At 36.8% G+C, this 18,728-nt stretch overlaps 1 protein-coding gene and 1 pseudogene across 2 annotated transcripts in view; one reads left to right on the plus strand and one right to left on the minus strand.

The window, feature by feature from the left end:
• Window positions 1-18,728, plus strand: part of GPC6 (glypican 6) — a 1,069,763-nt gene that overhangs the window by 419,091 nt on the left and 631,944 nt on the right. The window lies entirely within an intron of this gene.
• LOC114215861 (spermine synthase pseudogene) lies at window positions 15,406-16,746 on the minus strand (annotated as a pseudogene).

Raw genomic sequence — 18,728 nt, forward strand, 5'->3', positions numbered from 1 at the left:
AGCTGTTGGTGAATATTTGAACATGCTCTTTTAGGCCAATCTGCAGTTTATTCTGAATGTATGACCCTTAAAGAGAACATTTTTTTTTCTTTATAACTTAAGAATTAGAGCTTTGTAGTACTGAGAATTATGCCTACTTTAGTACGAATTAGCTAAGGAAACTTAATTGTCTTACTGTCCACCTTCTCTAGATTTCTAGTAAACTTTACTACATGTACAAAAATTCAGTACATTATGTTACGCAATTGAATAAGCCATTCTTCTACAACTCTCATTTTACTATCCATAGATGTTTCTGCGTGTCTGATGTAATTTTATATCATTTATGAATGACAAATTGCAGTGCCTATCTGATTTTTCCCATTCTCTCTGCCCCACCTCCCATTCTCTTTAATCTCTTAGAAATAAAGCATGCAATATTCCCGCCTGAGGGCTCTCTAAATTGTTCCTGGATTCCTTTTACTTTCTATCCTGTGTTTCTCTTGATTTGCATAGACAGTGCCCTGAAATGGAAGTGAGGCGGTGAATAGAGCCCACAAGACTCCTGTTCATACATTTGCTGGATGAGACATTTATCTGAGTGAGAAATTGGTTTCTGAAAATAAGGCTTTCCTTGTAGTTCATTGCCTATCTCAAAATATATTTTCCTATATGGCTTATTACATGTTATTCAAAAGTTTCATACCTCTTTCCAACAAACAAACAAAAAAAAAACTTTAACAATTTTTCGTGAGCACAAATTGAAAACCAGCAATTGCTCTTGATACTCGGTTCTTACACCAACTGTGGAAAATGGTTAAGGCTCACAAAGTGCATTACTCTGGCCAGACAGCATAAGCCAAGGCTGCCCAATGTGGTTAAACTGAATTGAACACCAAAGGCGGCCTGTACCAGATACAAACTTTAGGAAAAGAAATTTAGTTGTGTTACTGTTAACACACAACTTTACTGCAAACACAACAGGATCAGCACCTTTAGGTACTACTCCAGAAAAAAGGTGGGGATGACATTACTTAAGCTAGTGTTGTGTTTATTTCTTTGACTTAACTCTTCATTCCCAGATATCAGCCTGAAGGACATCCCCCCCGCCCCAGCTTGTCATTCTCATTGGGCCCTTTGCTAAGATCTCCGTTGTTCTGCATTAAAATATCATAAAATATTTTTTTCACATCTCCTTCCAGCAAATGAAGAAAAGTCAGTCTTAAATTTCTACTCATGAAATTCTACTGAGAATGAAATCCCATAAATATTAAAGAAACTTCCCCAATGTTCTAGAACAATGCATATTCAGTTAAAATCAGCACTAAAATAATGATCAAGCTCTTCAGTTAGAAACGAGTGATAGTTTTAAGAGTCCCTAAATAAATGGGGATTTCTGACATATTTAGGAATTAAAGCTTATGAAAAAGTTATGCAGGCTTCCCCTTTTATTATATAAAGATCACTTCCTAAAACCACTCTAATGTATGTTTATATTTACTAACAAAGTGAAAAATGGATTCGCTACCTTTTTAAATTTATATTTCTTGGATCGACAAGAGTAGGCATAATACCAGTTGCTGATATTAAACTTTTTAATTTTTAGCATTAAAAAATAGGCACTATTATTCATTTTTAAATCAGCAAAGCAGACAATTCAAAGGAACTTGAAAGAAAGCATATAGAGTCAAATGTTAGAAGTGTTAAATAGTATACTTTAGATACTATCTATTTATTTTTCTTTTTTACTTTTAGAGAAAGAGAGAGTGCAAGTACAAGCAGGGGTTGAGGGGAGGGGCAGAGGTAGAGGAAGAGAGAGAATCTAAAGCAGACTCTGCCTAGTACAGAGCCTATCTCGGGGCTTGATCACATGACCCTGAGATTATGACCTGAGCCAAAACCAAGAGTCAGATGCTTAACTGACTGAGCCACCCAGGTGCCCCTAGATATTATTTATTTTTAACATGAACTTTCAAGCATGATATATTTACCTGATCTATAAAAGAAGGATTGTTTTGAAGATACATCTAAACATAAAAATATTTATTTTATGGTGATTAACATAAGATAATAAAAAAATTTAAAAACCATAAAAATATTTATTTTAGATATTGAAAATTCTCTTCAGAGTGAGTTTTCTTTCAAAACGTTTAGTGGCATATTTCTTAGATTACTTAAACATATCTTAAAATATTTCTACTCCAAAAATGCAGTGTATTTTAAACTAACGAATGAAATTGAGATTTAAAGATAAGTTCTCATTAATTTCCTTTTAGTTATCAACTCATGTTTTTCAACCTATATTAAAAATGATGAGCCCCACATTGGGTTAGGGATTGCTTAAATAAATATTTTAAAAATGTTGAGCACAAAAATGTTGAGCGGCTGATTGTGACATTGCTCATGTTAATTGGTGTTTTACCTTTACTTTTATTATGCTCTACAGATTTTGAACTTGTTTTCCACTCATTTTTGTTCTAAGAGTTAAAAGGTCATTGAAGAACAAAGTTGTTAATGAAACCTCATAGAATCATGAGTATCATCTAGTAGTCATATGAAAAAGCTATACTGGAAAATATCTTGAAATTCAATTGAATACAAGAGTGTTTGTAAATACAGAAGATGCTAATGCCTTGAAGAAAGACTTTTGATATTTTTCTCTTTGAAAATATATGCAGATACATGAAAATATGCATTTTTAAGTTTGAGATAAAAATCTTTCCAAATGTGTTGTAATGAGATTATAACTCAAGAAAAGAGTTATAATCCTTATGATCTCTCAAATGGCTTTTTGACCGGTAAATTAGAGTTAAATGTGCTGGATAAGGCAGAAAGATCATTTCCAACTGACATGAATTTCCTTTTCCCTACCTCACAAACTTTGAATATTTAGAGTTTTGGCATTGTTTTTGAACAAAAGTTAAAAGTTTAAAAACAACAACAAAAAAATGAACAGGACATAATAATTCATGTACTAAATAAAGATATAAAATGAAATGTAAGAATCTCTCCTCATTTCTAGTCTGCCTACTATTTTGACTATTTTTAATACCCATTTTTTGTTTCATCTATTTTTAGCAGCAACTATGAAATATAAGCAATGAACGCATTTGCATTAACCACTTTCCCTTCTTCCTTCTTTCATTGTTTTTAACTTGTATTCTTATATTCCTTCTTACATTGGTTACCTTCATAGCTTTAAATGGCATATTGGAAACTGTATTTCTTGAGCAATCAACTTTTGACAGTATCTCTTGACTCCCTGCCATGTACCATAAGAAATTCCTTTCTTTCTTTCTTTCTTTCTTTCTTTCTTTCTTTCTTTCTTTCTTTCTTTCTTTCTTTCTTTTGAGATTTATTTATTTATTAGAGAAGTCGGGGAGGGGCAGAAGGAGAGGGAGAGAGGTAGACAGAGAATCTCAAGCAGACGACGCTCTGCTGAGGGCAAAACCCACTTGGGGCTCGATCTCATGACCGCAAGATCATGCCTGCACCCGAATCAAGAGCCGTAGGCCTAACTGATTGAGCCACCTGGGCACGCTAGGAATTCCTTTCCTCTTTTTTCCTCTTCCAGCCCTCAATTGGTACAGGACTGCTCAGGTGAAATCCCTGAAGTTCTCTTCATCATATTCAGAAGGAATCCAAAGCCCTTACCATGACCCACAAAGCCCTATGTACAGTATCTGAACCCAGACTTTCTTTCAGACCTCAGCTTCTACTCCTCCTCACCCATTCTCTCTTCTCTGGCCTTGGGTTTCTTTCTGGAATTCAAACATGACCAACCAGTACCGGAGGCAGTGCTCATTGCCTATAGTGTTCTTCCCGTCAACTGATTCATGCTTGTTTCCTCCCTGAGAGCACTTGCTTTATATATACCCTTCTAAAAATAGCTACACACCCTCATTTCTCTTTGCTATCTATTCTGCTTTATTTTGCAATAATATTTATCGTTATCTGTTTGTACTATAAATGCATTACCATATTGACTGTTTTTCTTCTATAATGTAAGTTTCAGGAGGTCATGCCTTTTTTTTTCTGTTTTTGATGTTGAATCCACTGTCATGAGAGTAGTTCGTGGCACAGAACAAACACTTAGGTATTTGCTGAAAGAATTAATTTGTATGGTTTATAAAATTTACACCCTGTTGTATACTATTAATTAAGTGTCCAGTATTTTGTCTGTAAGTTGGTTCCAAAAATTTAAAAACAACAAATAGTGTTTATAATATTATGAATATATAAATAGCATGCATTGTAGGATCCCTCAGTGTGATTGGGTCTACAGAGAAGAATATAATAATAGTCTGGAGCTAAATGCATGCTGCTCAAAGGAGAATGTTCTAAGCATCAAGGTCAAATGTCCCTTTTTTAATAACCCATCAATTGCTCAAATGATAACATACTTTATTCTTTATATTACTCTCATAGATTATCTTGTCAGTTTTTATTTCCCATGGAATTTCCAACTTTCATTTATCTTGACAGATACAGTGAGTGTGGTCTTCAGCCACATCTCTAGAATAAGCTGGTTCCTGATTATACTGCTTGTCAACGTCCAGAAGTGGGGCACCTTCTTTAAAGCATATGCTGAAGTTGCCATCATTGATTTATTTCCATTGAATTACAAAGTTACGTCCTCTTTCTGGGTCCGACTGTTTCTCTTTGTTGGATTTTTAGCCAGAGTGCTCATGAGATATGCTTTGAGTGTAAATACATCTAGTAATGTCTCTATTTTGCCCTGATACATGGTGGATGGTTTGGCTAGGTGTGGATTATGTGTTGAAACCCTTTTTCCTCCAGACCTATTATTCATCGTCATTAAGCGTCTTTTGTCACCAGTGAGAAGTCTGACACCAATCAAAGGAATTCCTAGCGTGCCCAGGTGGAGTTTTTAATCCCACAGTATTTTTTTTCTTAAAGATTTTGCTTATTTATTTGAGAAAGGGAATGCACAAGTGGGGATTGGGGGGAGTAGAGGGCGAGGGATGAGCAGACTCCACGCTGACCACAGAATGGGACGTGGGGCTTGATCCCATGACCCTGAAGTCATGACCTGAGCTGAAACCAAGAGTCAGATGCTTAACCGACTGAGCCACCCAAGCACCCTAACCACATTCTTTTTTATCCCCCCAAAAAACTTTTTGTTTGTTTTTATCTTTGACATTTCGTGAACATGTATCTAAGTGTATTCTTTTGTTTGTTTTTGTGTGTTTTATCTGGTATTATATGAGTCTTTATTTTTCCCGCAGACCAAAGTATTTATTTCCTTTCTGAAAATGTTTTCCTTTTATTTCTTTATTTCCTCTTCTTATTGCCTTTTCTCTTTTATTAGATGAGGTAACTTCAGACATTTCTGGATTGATCCTCTAACCCCCCCGATAATTCTATTAAATATTTTTGCCCTATCTTCTGAAAGAAGACGTCTTATTTGTTATTTATTCATTTATGTTTGCTTCCTACAAATTTCAGTAACTGTGTCCTTAACTTTCACGGTCTTCTTCCCCCCTATTTCTTCTTCTCCTTCCCTTCCTCGTCCCACCTCCTGCCTCCTCTATAACCCTCCCTGCTTTTCCTCCTTCTTCTTCTCTATATGCAATTTTGGAATCGGTGGTTATATATCTTGACTCATAATTGGAGCGGAGCTCTCTGTTATTGGAACATTTCAGAGTGTGGGAGGGGGTTCCTGATATATTGTATCATGCATTGACTCCGGGGGAGTAGTTCTGTACTTCAGGTACTAGGGACTTGAAAAGTTAAGCATCTCAGCACAACTTTTAATTGGGGCCAAGTAGAACATCCAGCAGTCCATGGAGAGAATTGAGTCTTCAGCCAGGAGCTTGAAAAAAGTCAAAGAGTTAATTAGAACTTTGGAAAGACTGGCTCAAGAGAAGGAGCCCAGAAGGACACCATGCACTTTCCTGTGCGTGAGAAAATGCTGACCCAGACACTTCAAACCTAACTTTGTGCAGCCAGGATTGAGAAGTTTAAGTTGGCACATTTACCCTTGGATAATAAATTTAATTCAAAGAAAAGTAAAAATACACAGGACGAGATTTGAATATGAAAAGTAGCTTGTGAGGAAAGATCAAGCCATAGGCTATATGTAACTGAATGCAAATATGTACCCTTGGCTTTCAGAGAATGGAAAAGGGAGAGGGGGGGTGCACATAGTTGTAAAGGAACAGACACGCTTATTAAGCCACACGATAACAGTATACAGAAATGTCTGTTCACACACAGAATTAAAGTATTATCTACTTGGATCCGAAGTTCTAAATTATTTCTACTTTCTCATTCTCCGTATAAATATTATTAAAGCATATTAGGAATATATTTTGTTGTTTTCAAAAAAAATATTTTCGTCAGCTTCTGGTATTTTTCCTCAGAAGTCGTTTATAATGGATGTTATCTACGTTAGCACAAGATCCTATGTTTTCTTTAGGAATTGTGGTGAATGAAATTATTTAAGCAATGTGGACATATACAGTGCAGCCTCTACTGAAAATTCCTTTTTCACTGTTGCTAACAAGTGGAAAACAAATGCTCCTATCTAGCACAGTCCTGTTTTCCTCTTAAAGAAATCTTTCTCAATGATATCCTTTAGTTTTTTCTAACCTACTTTTCTCTATGATAACATGAGATGAACAAACGTGTTCTATTATCATTATCAGATAAACCTGTAAAATGCACTCCTGAGGGTGAAAACATTTCTCAAAGAAATATTAACATAAACTTTATTTAACCAGTTCACATCAATGCTCTTAAAATCAAAGGAGGGACGCCTCAGTCTTTGAGCCTCTGCCTTCAGCTCGGGTCATGATCCCGGGGTCCTGGAATCAAGCCCCACATGGGCTCCTTGCTCATCAAGAAGCCTGCTTCTCCCTCTCCCGCTCCCCCTGCTTGTGTTCCCTCTCTCGCTGTGTCTCTCTCTGTCAAATAAACAAATAAAATCTTAAAAAAAAATCAAAGGAAAGACAAAAGGAAATATTATATCCATGTGTCTATAAAGATTATACTGCTCTTAACACTGTAGTTCCTCCCAGAAAAAATGTGGTGCACAATTATAAATACAAAGCTGCCAAACTAAACATGCCTCTTTCTCTGTACAATGAAACCACTTCAGTTTCTGTGTTTTGTATTGAGGATTTAGCTCAGTACACATGCCAGTGCATTATTTTATGATGGCTACTATTACTTACCTCTTACATCCACGGAAAATGCCAATCTTTCTTAGAGAGAGCAAATTGTTTCCAGTTAAGGCAGGAGGACTTCAAAGCAGAGAAATTAAAAACAGAAATGTTTGGGTGTCATAAAAGAACAGTCTTGGCACCAGCATAAACCCACTCTGTCCCTCAACCCCTGCTCTTTCCTCTGCTTTATGGAAAACACTAACCATGATCAGTAGGACATCAAGACATACCGAAATCTCCTGGGCTGCCTAAAGTGGGGCCTAAGTGATTCTTGCTGCTCCTGTATGGCTTTTTTAAAATGAGGGAAAGATTGGGAGTTCTCCTTTTTGAAGTGTAGAATTAATACATTCCTTGGTGGTGTCATATTCTTTAGCAAGGCTTAGAGCTCATGGGGTTGACCTTCCATTGTCCTTATAATCTTCGCACTTTTCATGTGTATTACCAGTTTATCATACTCTGAAATCTGGAGTTCAGTGGATAATTTAGAAACCTTGATATGGAGTATTTGGTGCTCAAACCATTGTTCCATCATAACAAGGGGATCATTAAGACCTCGGGTATTACAGCTTCTTTATCACTAACCATGACATTTGCTTGGAAGGGAGGATAGAAGGGCAAGACTATGTGAGACAAAATATTCATTTTGAGTAATGTTATAATTATATATGAAATAATGGTATTCGTTTTTATTGAGCCTTTAAGTTAAGAGTATGCAGAGATTTGGGGCACCTGGGTGGCTCAGTCAGTTAAACGGCTGCCTTCAGCTCGGGTCATGATCCCAGGGTCCTGGGATCGAGCCCCGCACTGGGCTCTCTGTCCAGCGGGGAGCCTGCTTCTCCCTCCCCCTCTGCCCCTTCCCCTGCTTGTGCTCTCTCACTCTCTGTCAAATAAATAAATAAAATCTTTAAAAAAAAAAAAAAAAGAGTATGCAGAGATCAAATATAACAATTTGCACTTAGATTAATTAGAGAAACAAATGCAAATGTTAGAAGTTGAACACCAAAAAGGAACTACTTTAAGAAGTTCACAAAGAATAAAAAATGATTAAGAACCTTGAGAATTTTACCTACAAAGAGATCCTGTAAAATACGTTCACACCAGGGACTTTTCTGCATGCAAACACAACATTTTAATTCACGAACAGAAAACCAAAGAGGAGTGTAGGTTGTTAGAGTAAACAATATATGCTGTAATGGTTGAAATGCATTCTGAAAACATGAATGAATTTAGTCAAAATACTATCTTTTGTCCTGTTTTAGTGGCAAATGAGGAGTAGTAAAGATAACTAAACTTATGACAAGGTAAAAAAAAAAACACGAGGGTGGGGTGGGGTGGTTAGGGATGCTACAGCACTCTTAGAAATATTTGCCTGATGACTTGAAGTTGAGGGGTGGGGGTGGGAAATGGTATTTTGAAGACTTATCCCTGGGTCTATGATTTTATGGAACAGATGAAAAGAAAATCTCCATTTTTAGCAGCCAACTGCTTAATGTCAGACAGATGTTATAACCATGATTATAGGATTTTATTTAATTCAGAACAAAAGTATTTGGGTCTTATCTTGGCATGAGAGTTGCCTTTGTAATGATGACAGAGCACAGTTTAAACATTACACTAAACTATGAATGGTCAACCAAACAGAATACTTAATTAACCAATTACTTAGGGAATTTCTGCTTTTAGTATGGTTTTTAAAAAGAGTTTATCCCTTGCCTGTTTAAGCTTGACCCCAACATCACCTTTATTTATTGTTTGGCTCTGTTACAAATTGTCCTTGGTGCCCATCTGATTAAGTTGAAATTGGACTTTCTTTTTTTCCCTTTGAATGGACGCACACATGGAAGCATCTAGATTTTTCAGGATTCTGGTATATCTTTATATGTACATTTGAACCAGCTATGGAATATAAACCCAAAATTAAGGACAGGACTTGTTCTGCATGACTTCTTTTTGAGCCACAATGCAAAATAAAAGCTAGCAAAGGAAGATCATATTGTAATTAACTGAAATAGTATGTTAAATGATTAGAGCAAAAATAATGTTTGATGGTCTCTCCATAGGCTTTGTCTTCTATCTTCCTTTAAAAAATCCTTTTATTGTAATATATTTGTATTTTAACAGTATTAGTTCTCTCTTTTTTTTTTTTAAGATTTTATTTATTTATTTGACAGAGAGAGACACAGCGAGGGAGGGAACACAAGCAGGGGGAGTGGCAGAGGGAGAAGCAGGCTTCCCACCGAGCAGGGAGCCTGATGCGAGGCTCGATCCCAGGACCCTGGGATCATGACCTGAGCCGAAGGCAGACGCTTAACGACTGAGTCACCCAGGCACCCCAACAGTATTAGTTCTCATAACTAGGTTATTTTGGAAAAAAATTATCATTGCAGTATAGCATTGAACCACGTGTTCCCATAATCCTCTTGTTTTTCCTCATGGAATTCTATGCAGGATAAAAGAGATCTGTCCATCAAAAGAAAATACTCAGTTTTCCCTTGAAAGTACTTATTTTTCTATATCCACTTTTCATTTGTATTCTAGATCATGTTGCCCATACAAATGTGATTACAAACTTAATTAATTTAATTAATCTAGTCTTGTTCTATATAAGTCCTACTCATGTATAGTCTGCAAACCAGTGCTATTCCCCAAACTGTTCCTGGTCCTTGAGGAGGTAAGAACAGACACTTGAGAGGCAACGTTTAGGAAATTTTATAGCAGTTAACAGAGTAATTTTTATGTCTGCTGAACTAAATAATTTAAAATGCCTTTATATTCTATATCTTTTTTTCCCATTGTATTTTTATTGTATTTTACAAGTATAATACTGGTTTGTGACAGATTGGGGAAAACATTGGACTTAGAGTGTAGAAAACTTGAGAAGTACTAGGCTGGTCAAGGCAGCTCACATGAGAGGAAAGGGAAGATGTGAGCATTTTGCTGTAGATGAGCCAGGGTAGAATTAAGCAGTGATTCAGATAATAATGCATATTGAGGATGAGAATTCCAACATAGTCTTTGCTAATTCATTAGCAGTTGCATCTTGAACAACAGGGATTTGAACTGTGTGGGTCCACTTACATGCAGATTTTTTTTTTTCAATAAATACAACATAGTACTGTAAATGTATTTTCTCTTCCTTATGATTTTCCTAATAACATTTTTTTTTTTCTGTAGCTTAGCTTATTGTAAGAATACAGTACATAAACACATATAACATCGAAATATGTTTTGGTCTACTATTTGTGTTATTGGTTGGTAAAGCTAGGCTATGAAGTTTGGGGGTGGGGAGTGAAAAGTTGTATGCAGATTTTTGACTGCGTGATGGTCATTGCTCCACTCCCTGAATTGTTCAAAGGTCAGCTGTACCTGTAATTGACTCTCCCAGTTTCCTCTGCCAGTCACACTCACCTGTGCCAAGGCGCGCCTTACGCACCACCAGTTGGCATACTTACTAACTGAGTTTTTATTCCCAAATGATGTTATCCTAGTCATTTTCTTGTAATTATGTAATTTAATTTAATGTTATGTAAAGTGATGAAAAATGAATACATAAGGGAAGATATCTGTTGTTTTCAGGATAAATAAGCTGGATGTTTTAGGAAAATTCAATAAAATCTAATTGCAAAACAAAACCAAACCCTATCCACTTCCAAAAAATGAAGAACTTGAGGCTGTTTGATAGCTCTAGAACTTTGACAATACGTGGTAAAAGCTATCTGGATTTTGCACATGATTTTCTTCTCAACTGTCTTTAAGTTCCTGTTTCACCTTAAAGAATTAAAATTGGAAATTGTAGGTGATGTAGTATTGATGTGGATCATAAAGACTAATCAAAGCCATAATTATTAAATATCTACTTTAGATTTTTTAAAAAGCCTCTTCCTACATAAAAAGGTTAGGAAATGAATATTTCCATATAGATATTTAATATTTAATGTAATATATAATATTTAATATAATATATATTTATATATATTTAAATTTGCTAGGTAACCAACTTTTTCATTTAATTAACCTGTTCATATCCAATACTATTAGATGAAAAAACTTCTATAATTGTACCAGGTGTTTGTATAATTTTTGTACAAACCCTCATCAACATATTTAATGATTAATAATTATTTGCTAATGACTTTAATAAAATATTTATTTTTGAATTGGTTGCAAAAGAAAATTAGGTAGAAATCATGACAGATTCTCTTGGCTCAGTTAGTCACTGCCATGGAAAGCCAATTTTTTGAGATAAGGCCATAGCTTTAATTAAACTTTTGGAATTTATAGTGTTCTGCAAGTATCATGTCGGGAATAAAGAGGCTTATGGAGAAACAAGTTGACTTGACTACCACATTGAGAGAACACAGGAGGTGATGCTCATTGTTCATCCATTCAATAACAAAACAAACAAGAACATAGTATTTGCCAGTCACTATAATTGGCTTCATATACTTAAGGAGGAAAATATGCAGCTTTTCATATGGGGTAGCTTATAGTCCGGTGGGAGAGACAAATGTGGTAACAGACTAGTTAGAATCCAATTTGGCAGGATATAATGTAAATGACGTTTCTTGAGAACATGCTTTGAGAGTACACAAAAGCAAGACAGAATTGCACTCATTTTGTGTGGTTTATTGCCTTCTCTAGTGAAGTAGGTGTAGGTATGGAGTGTAATGAAGATGTGGCCAGGAGCTATACATTTTTTCTGCTGTTGTTTATTATCTCTTAATATTAGTTCCCTGGTGATAAGTTTACAAATAATTTAAATTTTCTCCTTTATACTTACCTGTATTTAAAATATCTTTTTTAAATATATCCATTATTTCCATAGTTAGAGTTAGCTAACAATGCTTCTTTTCAAATACTGTGAGTATTACAGATTTAGCAGCAGTAGATCCTATTCATGTGGTTGGTGTTTCAAGAAGCTGGTACATAAACGTCTCTAGGGATGACAACTCTAAAACAGTGCTTCTGCTTCCTGAGAAACAAAGTAGACTAGCCTGTCCACTTGCCAAGACAATCTCTGGGTTGCAAATCCAGTTGTTCCTAAACCAGGAGGGAGGATTGCTGTGCACAGGAAGGGTTTACATGGTGTTGAAAAAGTTGCACTAATAAAGGCAGGAAATCTGACATCTTCCAGTAGATACCTTCCTTCTATTTCTTATTCTTCTTCCATTCTTTAATATGTAAGAGTGATACATTTATGGATTCTATCTCATTAAATAGTGCTTTTTAACAAATTCTAGATGATCAAGTGTAGAGAGATTCATATCTTGGTGGGTTCTCCCAGCACTCTTTGGTGGTCTTTGCTGTTACTCTAACAAGACAGAGGTTTGTAGAAAAGAAAATAATATATGGCATGCAAAGGAGGAAGCAAGTTTTTTTGGAAGCAGTATGTGATATGGTTTAAGTCCAAATCCTGTTCATTTTGACACTAGCTAGCATATCTTAATATTAGGCAGAAATATTACTAATAAATAATGTTGAAGAACAAATATCAAGCAACACATTTATCACTCATTTAGCAGAAAGCATTATAATTATTTTGAACGTGTAGGTGAAACTACCCTAAGTTTGTTTTATGGACAAGTCTTTACCAGTTTTCCTTTAATTAGATGACATACTTGTGGGTGCTTCTCCATGTATAAATAAAATATCCTATTTTATTTTTTTTAAAGATTTTATTCATTTGACAGAGACACACCAAGAGAGGGAACACAAGCAGGGGCAGTGGGAAAGGGAGAAGCAGGCTTCCCGCCGAGCAGAGAGCCCGATGTGGGGCTCGATCCCAGGACCCTGGGACCATGACCTGAGCCGAAGGCAGACACTTAATGACTGAGCCACCCAGGCACCCCAAAATATCCTATTTTAAACACAGTACGAAACAAGCATAAGAATGTCATATTTTTTGTCTTAGTTTTCTTCTAAAATTTTAATATTCTGGCATATCTCTTTTTTTTTTTTCCTTTCTTTTCTTTTTATTCATTTTCTTTTTCTTTCTTTTTCTTTTTCTTTTCCTCTTTTCTTTTTTTAAATCCCTGGCCTGTTTTAGAGCCTGTTTCTGGCAATTACCTGCTGGATGAGAATCACATTTCCTTCACTTCAGCCCCTCAGGAAAGACAGCAAATACTCCAGATGTCTCAAATGACAATGCGCTCAGTTTATTAAATTTTCTTGTGTTACACCGTAGGGAATTCTAGCGGCAATGGCTTTGGACTTTTTACCAGCATTTGAGATTTTTGCTGCTTTCCTCTGATATTCATTTATTGAAGACTTTTTGTTAAGTGACATTAATTTATTCCTTTTTATAAGTACCTCATTCACTGTGTGTGTATGAATTTCTTTCCTCAAAATCTATTTTTCATAAGTGTTTTGGGGAGACATCCAATGACATGCAGTTTTACTAATGTCTTTATAATGATGCCAAGTATTTAACATGAGTTCAACACATATTTATGGTGCACCAGTCCACTAGGCTTGACACCTCAGTAAAAGATGCTATTGCCCTCATGAAATCCAGTCTTTGGGGGCAACCAGCTTGTAAACCAGTGAAAGAAACTCCTTACCCTTGCAAACATTGTGTGGGGATCATTACTGACATTTGTGCTGCGAGTCCTCAGAATACATCTTCCGGGTTAAGTGACGTATGCTAGCCACAGAGTTTTAAGGGAAATGTCAAATTTGAGTTTACAATCTTTTGACTCCAAAACAGATCATTATATATGTTGTGTTGGGGGGCATCATGCCCTCTAAATGACAGAGTGGACTGAAGTCAGATACATGGATTGAGTGGGAAAGTTATTTTATAATGAAAAGAATAATTTGTCACATTTAGCGTATTATTAAAGTGAGCACTCTAAAAAAAAGAAAGCAAAATGGCTATAAGGGAGATATATGTAATCGATCCAGCCTGCTTTTCTTCCAACCTGAAGTTTCTTGGATAGGTGAAATTTAATTAATCTTGAAAATACCGTTCACATCCTTACTTCTTAACCTTTCCAAGACTTAATAACTTACTGTGTGTTGCTGCTCTGCCTTCTATCTAACTTATAGACATTCTTCCCTTATAGAGATTGAGAACATCTGGTTAACACCCTCTTGGTAATAACCTTTCATATTTTCTTGATTTTTTAAAGTAGACGTTGACACCATTGTTCTTGGAAAATGACATTTTTATATTGGAGTTCCTTTTGCTCCATGCCTGTTGAATATATACTTCTGTGGCTCATAGACATTTCCTTCTCAAGAGGTTTTCATAATTCTGAAAACATTCCTTCTTTTTACTGAAATTCTGTTGTCAATTACTTTGTTTGTGCAGCTGAGCATAATTTGTCCTAAAATGAAAACAGGAAATTCAGAAACAAATTTATGTTCTTAGGTGTTTCGTCTTTATTGGAACAAATACGCTATGTATTTCCAAACTGTGATTTTGGGTTTGCTCAACAGTAAAGTGTTAAAAGTAAATAGTGTCACGGAAGTGCCTTCCAGTGTCAGGGCAACTTTGGATCTGAGTCATTTTACTTGACAGCGAGGAGATATAACTTACATGTGGTTGGTTGAAAACAAGATTCCCATCGTAAGGTGCTAGCACATTTTCAAATTATTAACAGAAAATATTAAAATTAACCATTCAGGACTATGAACAAGCATAATTGAAAACACACTGAGAAAAGCTCTATAAATAAGATCCATCAATTACTCAAGGTTTACACAGCTTGCTTCCACTTGCTTGTAAATTACCATTATATATAAATGTTTTCAATTTCTTCTTGAGTGAAAAGACTTCCCTCTAGGACAGAATATTCTCGGAAAATAAAGAAGGGGGATGTGTTTTATGAAGGGGCTTCTTTTCTTGAATTCATATTTTGAATTACATAAACATTTTTGAAGCAATTAAAATTAATCTATTTTTTTCTCATTTATAATTTTAATCGAAGCATTGCTATTCATTTTTTCTTAACTCTTTCTTATAAGCACCAAATTTTAATAGCTAAGTCAATTTTGGGGGAAAGAAACACCATCAAAGAACTTCCCTCCAGAACAAAACAATGATGTTCATTCCTCCAAACAATCAAATTCAAAGTCTACCAAAACAAAAACAAAAAGCCCCCCCCACACACACACAAAAAAAAGTAACAAAAATCACATTCTAGGGGTTCAGTGCATTTAGCAGCCTTCGCTGTGCTGTCTAATCATCCTTCAGCTGACTTTAAAAAAAATTAACACCCTAGCACATCAAAATATACATTTTCCATTTGCTTTGTTTAAATTAAAAATAATAATTAAAAAAAGAAAACTTGAAGGAAATCACAATCAATTGCCTGACTCATTTCGATGTCATGTACAGCATATGAAGGTCAGGAAGGCTGTTTGCAGCACACATGATTAGGAGAGACTGGTCTTCAAGGTTTAGCTTTCTTCCAAACAGTGTAAAATACCCACAATTCCAAGTATGAAGGAACACAGACGATCTCCTTTGAGAATTCCACAGGACAATACAGGCACCTGAGCTGTTCTTCATAGAGTGACAAGGCTTCTGTCAGATTGACACAGTTACCCTGTGTAAAGTATTTTCCATCCTGTTTCAGTACTTTCATTGAGAGGTCAAGAATCAGTCTGAGAAACTGCCATGTGGAATCTTCTGGAGATGTGGAGATTGGAACGGCTGTCAAATCATTAGTCACATAATCAAACTCTCTCCCTTCTTTGGCGTACCTCTTCAGTACTGGAATACAGTCTTCTATTAGAACCTGATAGCAGTCCCCTTTAAGATTGTCTAAGACGTTGCCACATGTTTTTCGCACGTATTTCTTACATCCATCAATCACCATTTGGTCAATCTCTACCATAGTGACCATCTTTGGTTTCAGTTTGACTATTTCACATAATATGCCCCCGTCTCCACCCCCAAGAATCAGCCCGTCTTTGCCACTGTAGCCTTCTTTTCCACTGCCCATGATGGCCTGGGTATATGCCAAATCACTCTCTGCCAGATTAACGTCCGTCCCCACTAAGGATGAGAATATTTCCAAATTGCTTCGAGTGTAGAATTTTAATGTTCTGATAAGGTGAATCTTCATCATACACCACTTCATCTATGTCATACTCAACCAGGCGACCATCAGCAGTGGGCCAGTATCTGTCCATAGCTCCTCCTCAAATTATGGGCGGTAATCGCTTCCCCCGCACAGCACTGTCCTGACTCAATTCTTTCATTCTTTCTTCTACTTTGTTCAAAAGACTGTCAACTTCTTGGCCTTGCGAATCACCGTCGTAACTCTGAAGATCCAACAACACCAATCCATGTGGGTAAATTCTCAAACTGGCAAAGCTGCCGTTTTTGTTGATGTAGGTCGCTAGATAACCGTGGTCTTGCCAGTTGTGCACCGACTCCGTCATCCCTTGCTCCTGGAAAATGGACCGGAGGCCTTTTAGAATGGTCTTGCCATCAGCTTTGGCGCCGAGCTTGAAGTCGAGCGTGCTGTGCCGTGCTGCTGCCATAGTGAGGCGAGGCCCTGTGCCATGCCTGGGGGAGGCGGCCGCGGGAGACTGGGGGGCCGCACGGCGTGTCGGGCTGCGGCCGGCAGGGAGTGAGCCGCGCCAGGGAGGCCGAGGGTAGGAGGTCTAAAATTAAAGAAGAAAGTTATTTTAATAGTCTTGAACAAAAGTAAATGGATTTCTAATATATTTAGTGAAATCAACACAAGGTTACTTACAAAAGATGGTACATATATTTAATTTAAAATGTGACATCTTGGGAGAACATTAAATAATAGAAGAGGGGTGCCTGGGTGGCTCAGTTGGTTAAGAATCTGACTCTTGATTTTGGCTCAAGTCACGATCTCAGGTCATGGGACTGAGTCCTGCCTAGGGCTCTGTCCTCAGTGGGGACTCTGCTTGGGATTCTCTCTCCCTATGCCCCTCCCTCTGTACATGCACACTCTGTCTCTCTCTCAGATAAATAAAAAAATCTTTTTAAAAAAAGAAAAAATAATAGGTTATCATAGTACAGAACACACATATTTGGGGAATTTAGTTCATACATTTGGTGAAAATTTATCCAGTCAAATATATAAGTAATCAGGCTTTCAAAGATTTTTTTTCTGGTGAATTAGGCAAATGTGACCTTTGTGATTTTACATAGAAACCAATACTAATGTGTGTAGAAGGGAAAAAATACCAACGGTGGTGAAGACAGAGTTCCCCCCTATATTAGGATCATTACCCATAACCATTGGTTCTATTAAGTTTGCATTCTAAATTGTTTTTTTCTTAAATATTGATTATTCCTTAGATTTTTTTGCCTCATATAAATTAATGCCATATTTAAAGTTTCCTGAGGAAATTTTTTTCTTTTCCCTCTTCTAAAAGATTTAGTTATTTATTTCAGAAGCAGAGAGAGCGAGCGTGAGAGGGTGGGCGGGCAGGTGCAGCCGCACGCGGAGTGCAAATGCACTTTCGGGGGAGGGCCAGAGAGAGCGAGAGAGGGAAACAAGCAGATTCTCCACTGAGCGGGCATTCGGTGGGGCTCTGTCCCAGGAAATGGAGAGCACAACCTGAGCTGAAATCCACAGTCTGTTGCTCAAACAACTGAGCCCCCCAGGCACCCCTGCGGAGGGAATATCTGATCAACATGAGGGAACTGAGTTTCTTAGAGTGTTGAACTTCCTTAAGCGATTGAATCACTCTACTTTTTTATTGCATAGTAGCTTCTATATTTGAAATTTAATGTAACTGTTTTCCCTAAAATATGACAAATACTGTGGATAACTCCACTAGTCTCGAATGTCAGCATGTTATAAGTCATAATTGAATATACTTTAGGATAAACAATATAAACATACACTTCAGTATTAAAGATAAATTACTTATTAGGAAAGTATAAACACATCTGTTCATAACTTGTTCATCTTTTTTTTCTGTCTTACCTTAAAATTATTGCAATTACCTGAAAACAATAAAGTGCTTGAATCCATTGCATGTGAATGAAATGCAGCTACATCAAAATGGCTGCAGGGGCCCCTGGGTGGCTCAGTCATTAAGCGTCTGCCTTTGACTCAGGTCATGATCCCAGGGTCCTGGGATCCACCCCCACCGCATCAGGCTCCCTGCTCTGCGGGAAGCCTGCTTCTCCCTCTCCCGCTCCCCCTGCTTGTGTTCCCTCTCTCGCTGTGTCTCTCTCTGTCAAATAAATAAATAAAATCTTTAAAAAAAAGGTGGCTGCAAAATTATATGTAATAATCTAGAAAAAGAGAGTGAAGTCTTCTAAGTGCAGGTGACAAAACGATACATCTGAAAGGAGAGATATCACCAAAACACTGAATATTTTCAAGATCTTGCATAGGACAGAGCTGACCTTGAGTTTTTTATGACTTCTAAAGGAATACTTAAATTGTCAGTTTAGGGGCATCTGGGTGACTCAGTCAGTTGAGTGTCTGCCTTCGGCTCGGGTCATGATCCTGGGGTCCTGGGATCGAGTCCCGCATTGGGCTCCCTGCTCAGCGGGGAGCCTGCTTCTCCCTCACACTCTCCCTCTGTGCTTTCTTTGTCTCTCTCTCTCTCATA

Source organism: Eumetopias jubatus, unplaced genomic scaffold (assembly GCF_037043125.1).
Source record: "Eumetopias jubatus isolate StellerSeaLion01/CBP00866 unplaced genomic scaffold, mEumJub1_p1.0 scaffold_3, whole genome shotgun sequence".
In the NCBI taxonomy this organism is placed as follows: Eukaryota; Metazoa; Chordata; class Mammalia; order Carnivora; family Otariidae; genus Eumetopias; species Eumetopias jubatus.